The following is a 10384-nucleotide window of genomic DNA, read 5'->3' on the forward strand; positions in this document are numbered from 1 at the left end:
TTCTAAGTCTAACCTAAGCTTACCAGAAGTTCAAGTGGCTCAATTTCAGTTCAAATTCACTGTCCATGGTGTCGAAATCTATTTTAACCCATTTCAGCTGAAATTGAGTTGAGTCAAGTCAGTTGAGCAAAGCGAAGCACATGATTGATCCTTGGTTTGATTACCTCTGGTTATGGCACCAGAAACGGTTGAACCTTGTACCGACAGGCGAGTCTCATTCTTCAAAAATTTTCCGCATTTTAAAACGAAGATGAGTATTTTCAAAATCTTTTTCAAATGTCAGTTTGACTTGTAAAAGTAAAATTTTGCAATGATAACAAGTTTTACTTTTGCATCATGATCACCAAACATGTTATCATTGCACAATTTTACTTTTGCAAGTTAAAATATTTTGAAAAATATTTTGAAAATAACTCATCTTTATTTTAAAATGCGAAAATTTTTTAAAGAATGGGACTGCTTGTCGGTACGAAGTTCAACCGTTCCTGACGTCATAACCAGAGGTAATCAAAGTAAGGATCGATCATGTGCTTCGCTTTGCTCAACTGACTGGACTCAGCTCAATTTTAGTTGAAATGGGCTAAAATGGACTCCGACACCATGGACAATGGATTTGAATTGGAACTGAGTCACTTGAACTTCTGATGAGCTCAGGTTAGACTTAGGGGGATAGGGTCAACTGAGATTAACTGGCTCAGAGATAATTGACTTGGATTAGATATAAAAATTAGCTCATTTCTCAGGAAATAAACTGATTTCAACTGAAATGATCAGAAATGAATGGGATTCGCTCATCATGAGCTCAAGTGGGCTAGAAATGACTGACATTCTAACTGATCTAAGCTTGAAAATGAGCATGCTCGACTCTGACTGGCAGAGATCTAAGGTGACCTAGGGGTAAAATGATAATTTTTCTAATGAAAAGGGGTGAAATGACACCTAAGTTGTAATCGACTTAGGGCTAGACTCCTAAGGGGACTGGCATCTGCTGAAAGAGGGTGTTTGAAAATGTATGAAGAAAATTTGGGGTGTTTACACCGAATAACAAGTTGCACTGTTTGCTTACCAACCCTAATCAAACAAACAAGAAAGTCAACAATATTCTCGAGGGAGCAACCAATAATTGTGTCTGGCTTGTGCTTTGAAACTTGGGAAGTATGAAACCCAACATTAAAGACTACACCAGATGGAAGAGAGGTGAACCACCCTCCATCAACACAAACAAGTTTTAAATCTATAGATGTGATATATATGTTTTGTTTAGTGGTAACCGGCTTTTGGATTGCTGAAATTTGACCTGTATACAAGTTTTTTTCAGTGATCCAAAATCAATGGCTATAAAGATACTAATTTTTTTCCTCATAAAAACATGTTTTTTCATTAAAAAAACATGATCCAAGAGTTGATTCTCACTAAATCCAGCACGCCAAACACATCTAAGAGTTCAGATATATCATAAAACACTTCAAAACTATGGGGCAGAATGACAAATGTACTTAATATGTTGAGTTTATATATATATACACAGTGGCATAGCTAGGATTCATGTGAGTGAGGGGGCAAACAGGGGTGTAGGAAAAAAAAACTTGTTTGATAGTCGGGGTTTTGGGGGCAGCGCCCCAAAAAAAAAATTGAGATAAAATAAAAAATGGCTAAATTTATTAATAAAAATCTATTTCATATGGACAAATCAAACTATTTGCTGCAGTCAGGGCTGGGCTTTTACAAAAAAAAAATAACTGTTTCGGGAGGCAGCCCGCCCCCCAAAGCTCCGCCTATATATATATATATATATATATATATATATATATATATATATATATATATATATATATATATATATATATATATATATATATATATATATATATATATATATATATATATATATATATATATATATATATATATATATATAGGCCACACCCTACTCGGAAAAGAGCTTCCCAACCTCTTTTCTGGTTGAGAGAGAAAGAGATGCACCATCAGAGTCGGGCTCCGAACCTGTAACCGGTGACTACCAGCAACACAATCTAGGCTCCAGCCAGAAGGCAACTTGCGGAGGGAGGGATTGAGAGACTTGTTTAACCCTTGGATTAATGGGGATTGTTAAAAGAGAGAAGGAAAGGGCAACGAAGTAATTTTTTGATGTCTAACTATAGTTTAACCACCATGGGACTAGCTGAATTTGATAAGGAGTGTTTGAGAATTAGTTTCCTAACCAGAGGGGTATTCCTAAATTTCAAAAGTTAATATTTTTATAAAATAGGTCAAAAGTTAAGTGGGTTATATATATATATATATATATATATATATATATATATATATATAGAGAGAGAGAGAGAGAGAGAGAGAAGGGTTCATGTGAATAGAGTGTGGATAGACCCAACCATCAGATGTATAAAAATCAGGCAAAGAGTCTTTAATGGCAATTTAGACAGTTGCTAAGGACTCTTTAGTGGTAAAAGGTGTTTGAATCATAGTTACCGGAAGCTTCTTAGCACCGGAGAAGCTTGTTTCAAAACACGAAAACTCCTCACTTTCCAAAAAAGAGGAAAAGCTTTGAGAAACCTACTTCAGAAATATGAGACTCAATTTTCTTTAATAGAAAGTCCTCTTCCTCCTTGTTTTTCAAATCGATTCATTTTCGCTTCCTTAATGTTATTCTTTTACTTTTGATCACTTTCAATTCGCTTCTTCCTCGCATCCTACATTTTTCATATTACAAAATAGTAATTTTTTTATAACAAACTCATGTGTTAGTTTTATATCATTTTATACTTATGTTCATGTTAAAAATATGTGAAAAACCAAACAAAAAAAAAAGAACCTCCGAATTTAAAACCCAAATTTCAGTTACAATCTATAAGACCCACTTTAAGCTCAAATGGTTTATTCTTGAGTTAAGGCTAACGTAAATTTGTCATAAACTCAAGTCCCATTTATAAATAACTAATATAATTTGCAAAGTTAAATGTCCAATTAAACCGTAACTTATGACGACAAATATACATAATAAAAAAGAAATTTCTTTCCCTTTGATATTTAGATAACAGTATATAGAGGTAAAAAGGAGGGAAAACATTGGCTTTAAACCCGCATTTTGGTCGACCCAACCTGATTTGTTATTGAGTTAAAGCTATAACCTAAAACATCATAAACCAGAACCTATTCGTGTCCAAGGTCATCTCAACCTGAGCCATCATGGACCCAACTGTTGAGGTTGTGCAACAGAAGGTCCTCGGTTGTGGCGGCAATAGAGACGTTGAGGAGCGGCAGCAGAGGAGTGAAGAAAGAAAGAAGAGAAAGTGCAGATTATTGTTTTCTGCTTGGAGGTTTGCTTCAAAGGCTTCACGGTGTGTTATATCACATATCTTCATAGGGGTCGAGTCCCATGTTTATATAGCCTTCAGATTTCCTCTTTCGGCTCAGTAGACGGTTGAGAGAATATCAGTGAGTCTGATGTTTTTAATAAACTTAGAGTTTGAATTTAAAATGAAAAGGGTTATTTGTAAAATGGACTTAGCTTATCCATGAGCAAGCCTACTCATAGATAAGCACAACATCTAGTGCATGGCCACATGCACCAACATCTTCCACTTGGACATGAGACTGCTCAGTTTGCTCCTACTATTGTAGGCTTCCTTGAATTAATTACGGATTTTCCGTTAAGGATTTCCTTTGTAATCATATATATCTTAATCTCATTTGGGCAACATGCTTGATAAACAAGTCTTCTGCAATACCCTTAGTTAAGGGATCCACTACCATATTCAATGTAGGAAGGTACTCTACAGTTATTTCATTATTTTCAATCATATTGTGTATGTAGTGGTATTTCACCATTATATGCTTGCTCTTGTAGTTATCAGCTTCACTTTTCATTAGAGTAATAACAACTTGATTATCACAGTATATCTGTACATGCTCACATAATATTTCTATCTTTAAATCTTTAATGAACTTGTTGATCCATACTGCAAATGCCGCGGTTGCATTACACGTGATATACTTAGCCTCTTGAGTGTTCTAAGCCACACAACCCTGTTTCTTACAAGACCACACAACAGCTCCTCCTCCAAAGAAGAAGATGTAGCCTGAAGTAAATTTGTTGTCATCTTTGCACCCTGCAAAGTTAGCATCAGAGCATCCAATCAAATCAAGATTGTTAGCTTGAAAGCTCAGTTGCAAGCCTTTAGAACCTTTTAGGTATCAAAAAATTCTCGTTATGGCTTACCAGTGAGGCCATCCTAGGTTACTTTGATATCTGCTAACAAGACCTAAAGCGAATCTTATGTCAGGTCTTGTACATAGCATCACATACATTAGGCTTCCAACAGCCTGAGCATAAGGAATTTTAAGATTTGGTTGGCCCTCACCAGGACAATCGCTTTTGCTTAAGCTTACTTCTTTTGCAACAGAAGTTCCAATAGGTTTGGAGTCATGCATTCTGTATCTTTTAAGAATATAGTCAATGTACCTTTCTTGGCTTAAACAGAGAATCCTTGAATCTATGTTTCGGGTGATTTTAATTCTCAGAATATAGGAAGCTTCACCCATATCTTTCATTTCAAAGTTGGTATATAATCATTTCTTTGTATTGACTATATTTCATTATCATTCTCAGTGAGTAAAATGTTGTCAACATATAGTGATAGGATACAAAAAAGACTCTCACTTTTCTAAACGTATACGCAGTGGTCTAACTGATTTGGTTTGTATTCAATCTTTGTTATAGCTTTGTGAAAAGCCAAATACCACTCTCATGGTGATTGCTTCAATTCGTACAAGGATTTTTTTAACTTGTACACTTTATCATCATTTATCACATAGCCTTCTAGCTGAGACATATATATATCTTCTTTTAAGTCACCATTTAGAAAGGCAGTCTTTACATCCATCTGCCATATATCTAGGTCATAATGAGCAACTATGGATAATATTATTCTGATGGACATAAATTTAGCAACTGGCGAATAGGTTTTGGTATAATCGATTCCTTCTTTTTGGGAAAAATCTTTCGCTACTAGTCTTGCTTTAAATTTATCGATAGATCCATCTGCTTTATATTTTTTCTTAAGAACCCATTTACAACCAACTGGTTTTCTTTTCTCAGGAATATTAGTTAAGTCCCAGTCTTGGTTCTTTTCAATGGATTCAATTTCTTCATCTATAGCTCTTTTCTATTCTGATGTCTCTTTTGAATTAATTGCATTCCTCACACAAAATACACATAGTAATCATCCAAGTAGGATGGAGGAACTTTAGATCTTTTACGACCACTTAGTCTTTGAGAGATAGAGGGTTCGAAATCAGTTGGTTTATTGCCTGACTATTTCATAGTTGGTTCATTACCTAACTGTTCTACAATTGGTTCATTACAACTATTCATTTTGATCATCATGATCATCTAGTAAATCAAAGGGATCCTCAGTTGGATCACCGAATTTATTGTTGAGATTTTTTAAAAACTCAACATCTCTACCCTCTATCAGTCCTAGTCTCTGGTGATACAATCTGTAGCCTTTTGATCCTTTTGGATAACCAATAAAGATACATCTAGTTGATCTGATATCCAATTTATTTATAGTTGGATCTAAGATTTTTACATGAGCTACAGATCTCCATCTCCTTAGATGATTTAAGTCTGATTTCATATCAGTCCATCTTTCATATGGAGTCTTCGGGACAGCCTTACAAGGTACTCTATTTAATGTATACATAATTGTATTTACAGCTTCACCCCAAAAACTTTGGGTAGATGAGCACCTACTAACATGGATCTTACCATGTTCAGGAGAGTTTTGTTACACCTTTTAGCAACACCATTTTGTTACGATGTCCTTGGTACGATTTTTTGCCTATTAATACCAAGATCTTTGCAATAATTGTTGAACTCATTTGAGGTGTATTCACCATCTCTATCAGATCTAATAATTTTAATGTTTCTACCAAATTGTCTTTCAACTTCATTTTTGTATTCTTTGAATTTCTCAATTGCTTCTGATTTATTTCTAATGAGATACAAGTATCCATATCTCAAGAAATCATCAATAAATGTTATAAAATATAACATGCCAGTATGAGTTTGGACTCTAAAAAGTTCACAAATATTCGTATGGATTATTTCTAATAGCTCAGTGGCTCGAATAACATTATGTAGAAAGGGTTTTCTTGTCATCTTTTCAAAAATACAAGATTCACATTTTTCAAAGTGAGATTCATTGAAGTTAGAGATTAGTCCTTGTTGTGCCATATTTTTCATTTTCTTTAGGCTTATATGCCCAAGTCTTTTATGCCATGCATTCACATCAATAACTAAGGCACAATCAATATACGAGGAAAATTTTCTTTATTTTTAGATAATTTAAATATCCCATGTTCTTTGTCAAATTTACCCTCAAACATGATTCTACCATGTTTTCCCATAATGACCTTCTCGGGGACAAACCGGACCTTAAAACCTTTCCAAGTCAAAGTTGGTACAGACACCAGGTTCCTCCTCATTGAAGGGATATAAAGTATACCTTTCAGTAACACGCTAGTCCCTCCCATATTGAGTCTGTAGGACCCAACTCTTAGAACATCACTATAGGAGTTGTTGCCCATATAGACCTTGTGCTCGTCTGGTCCTAGCTTTTTGAGATCCACAGCTCCATTGATGGATTTGGCTATATGTCGAGTAGCTCTAGAGTCTACCCACCACCCAGAGAGTTCTTCATTCACAAAGTGACATTCAGATACAACACAGATGACTTCTTTTCTGTCATGCTTTTTGCTTGAATTGTTGTTGTATCTCCCACCATTCTAGTTGTTCCTGTTATTGGGAAATTTTGTCTTGCAGTTCTTCTGGATGTGTCCCATCTTGCCACACTTGAAGCACTTGACTTGTGAGCCTTTATGGCCTTGAGGTTTGAAACTTGTGCTTTGTCCTTTATGGAACTTGCGATTACCCTTCTTAAGTTATTTTGCTTAACGGGTACTTGGCTATGAGATGGTGTGTCTTGAACCACCATCAACTCAGACTTCTTCTCCTTAGCCATATGTTCTTGTTCTATGGCTAATTGCAGAAGCAACTCAGTCAAGTTTAAATTCTTTGAATTTAATCTTAACGCAGTGGTCACCATTTTCCACGAATGTGAGAGGCTATTCAGTATGGTGGACACCTGCATTCTATCTAGAATTATCTCTCGACTTATTTCAGACCCGAACAGGGCGCAACCGACTCAGATGCGTCGGGTTTCTCTCTCTCTTCTTTGTCGGATCTCCAGACCGATCGGAGACTGCAGTGGCAATGTCACCGGTTTCTGGCCGATTTTCGGTGGTGATGACCTATTTCTGCGGTTGGGCTTGACCCTCTCGGTGTAGGCTCCCTTTGACAAAGGACTCTCGGTCTTTCTACTGCCAGAGCACTCAGAAATCAAATGAAAAGGGTTTTCAGGCCATTTGTTGGTGGCGATGGGTCGTCTTCCTTTTTTTCGATGCAGGCTCTCTCTGCGCTCAGACCTGAGGCCAAACCGGTTTTTCCCGGTGGTTTAGGGTTTTTCCCTTTCTCTATTTTCTATTGTTTTGTTTTCCGATTCTCTATTTTTTTTTCAGTTTAGTTAGGGAGCAACAGTAAAAAACAGGCTGGAGGCCTTTTATTTCTAATTGATCGGTGCTGTCGGAAAAATGGCAAGTGACCGATAACTTTCTGGCGACAGCAAATATATATTCTTATATATATTTTCCTTTTGTTCTATTTTCATTGTTTCTCTATTTTGTTTTTTCTCTGCTTTCCTTCTTTTGTTTTGATGTACAGAGTCGAACAGGTACAACTCAGTTTTTCTAGTTTTGAATTTCAGAGATAAATAAAGCAGGCTGATCTCTGCTTTTTCGGTTGGAGTTTTTAGAGTCAGGCACAGAAGCAAGGTCTCTGATCCAGAGACCAAACATGAAGGCTAAAAACAAAGGGGGAGCAATAGCTCTTACCTTTTTTGCCCTCTTTTTTTTTGTGATTGCTTCTTCCTTGCAGGTTGAAGGTCGCAAGTATTGGAGAGTATCTCGAACCTCTGCTCCAATACTACTATTGAGGTTGTGCAGCGGAAGGTCCTCGGTTGTGGCTGCAGCAGAGACGTTGAGGAGCTGCAGTAGAGAGAGAGTGAAGAAAGAAAGAAGAGGTGCAGATTATTGTTTTCTGCTTGAAAGTTTGCTTCGAAGGCTTCACAGTGTGTTGTATCGCATATCTTCATAGGGGTCGAGTCCTGATATAGCTTTCGGATTCTCTCTCTCGGCTCAGCAGGCGGTTGAGAGAATATCGATGAATTTGATGTTTTTGATAAACTTAGAGTTTGAATTTTAAATGAAAAGGGTTATTTGTAAAACGGACTTAGCTTATCCATGAGCAGGCCTATTCATGGATAAGCATAACGTGCAGCGCATGGCCACACACGCACCAACACCAACACCAACATGATGACTCGACCCACCAAAGACTTGGCACTACAAACCCAAACTTAATGCATCATATGGGTCTAAAATAAATTTCATACCTAAACAAATCCTAAAACTCTTGTTTATTTGTCTGGGTATGAGTTTCAATCTCTAAACCTGATGTAACACTGGTGTAATAGAAACTGAAACCTTTTATATCCAACCCAATATGAACCCAGGCTTGACAGTCCATATAAGCCTGACATTAAAAATCATTCCCAGATCTGTATCCAAGATCAACACGAATCTAAAGTAGAATTTACGGGACTGAGAGCTTGTTAAGGACAATAAAAATGGCAAAGACATGGGACATACGGCGCTAGTGGATGTTCACAACATGGTGGTATCTCTGGCTCGAGTGGAACAAAAGAAATTTTGCTGATTTATCCTCAAGCTTGATCGCTATTCATCGTCAAATCCGATCAGACATACGCAATTTTGCAAAATTACGCCGAGGCTGATCTCACTTGGGTCGGTAAGGCTGATCTAGGGTGTTGTAAACAACCCTGGGATCAGAGACCTGGTAGTGCTGGCTATGCCTGCTGTACTTACGATTGCTGCCCTGATGGCGTAAATCCATGGCACACCCCTTACCCCAGGGACAATATTTGACTGTACTACCTTGGTGATCCCTCGTCACCTATTACTGAATAAAACTTTACTTCTCAAAAAAAAAACGGTGCACTTTCATGTTTAATTAGATGTGAAAGCATCTATCGCGAATAGATAGGGGAGGTAAATGAACTAAGCTGCTTTCTAACTAGGATTACTTTGTCTTGGTGATGAGCTCATCCGGGCTTGTAAAATAAGCTTGCATTCTTCTTTATATAATTTTGTTTATTTTTGTGGGCTGTCTTATCATATCTTAACTGAGAGATCTTGGGTTTGTGTTGTGTCCCGCTGGGGCTTGGGTGTTCAATCTGATAACCAAAGTCATTCTTAGAAATGATTGCTATGAGTCAGGCTCAATAAAATTTGATCAATCCTTTTGTTTTGTTTTTTTCAGTTTCCTTTCTTCATCATCAATCGAATAATTGTTCACGACTCAATCCAATCACTGTTCACGTTCACTTTTTTTCTTATCAATGAACAGATCTCTTGTACGACTTAGATGTCCACTACTTGAAAAGTGATTGAATTGATGGGATATGGTATATCATCAACTTGATCCTGGGAAAAAAATCATGCCAGTATTCTACTTCCCATATCTCTCAAATGAAGCGTTTCAAAATACCTCTTTATTTAAGAAAAAAAAAATCACAATTCATCTTGAGAAATGCAGTTTCATATTAGACTTCAAATGCACCATATCACTCCAAAGGTGAGGGGAAGATGATAGGAATGAGCTAAGAAGACATGCGTCCTCTCTAAATAGCATTTCATCACAAGTCAAGGTTGATCATATTGTGGCTAAACCAAGCATTGTGTTTCTCTCAATTTGGATCAGCTCTGGTTGAACATGTTAACATTAGGATCCGACCCGAGTTGGACCATGCACAGGAGAAGAAATAAAACCTGGATAATATTCAGGTGTACCCTGTATTTGGTTTGAGCCCAGTATTTGGGTTCTTCGAGACCATGCTGCTGGACAGACTTGACTGACGCAGATGAATGATAACTCTTTGTATGGGATGTTTTCCAATCAAAGAATTGGACTTCACCAAGTCAGTAGAATCTATACCGAGCCCGGAGTCAAGCATGTACACCGAGCCGGAGTCATAGAGGACTATGAAACCCGTGGGGGCATCCCTCACCACAAGGTCTTAGCTGGGTGTAGGGGTTTTACCAAACAGAGGCCTGCCAACATGCAATCAGTGAAGTGGGGGGGCTGCCACAGCCAATGACCAACGGGGCGGGTTTCGCATGGTTGGTCGGAGCTGTCAGTGCACGTCTCCTTGTGGTGGGACGTTGC

The sequence above is a fragment of the Nuphar pumila genome, chromosome 1 (genome assembly GCF_984573655.1).
Source record: "Nuphar pumila chromosome 1, dmNupPumi1.hap1.1, whole genome shotgun sequence".
In the NCBI taxonomy this organism is placed as follows: Eukaryota; Viridiplantae; Streptophyta; class Magnoliopsida; order Nymphaeales; family Nymphaeaceae; genus Nuphar; species Nuphar pumila.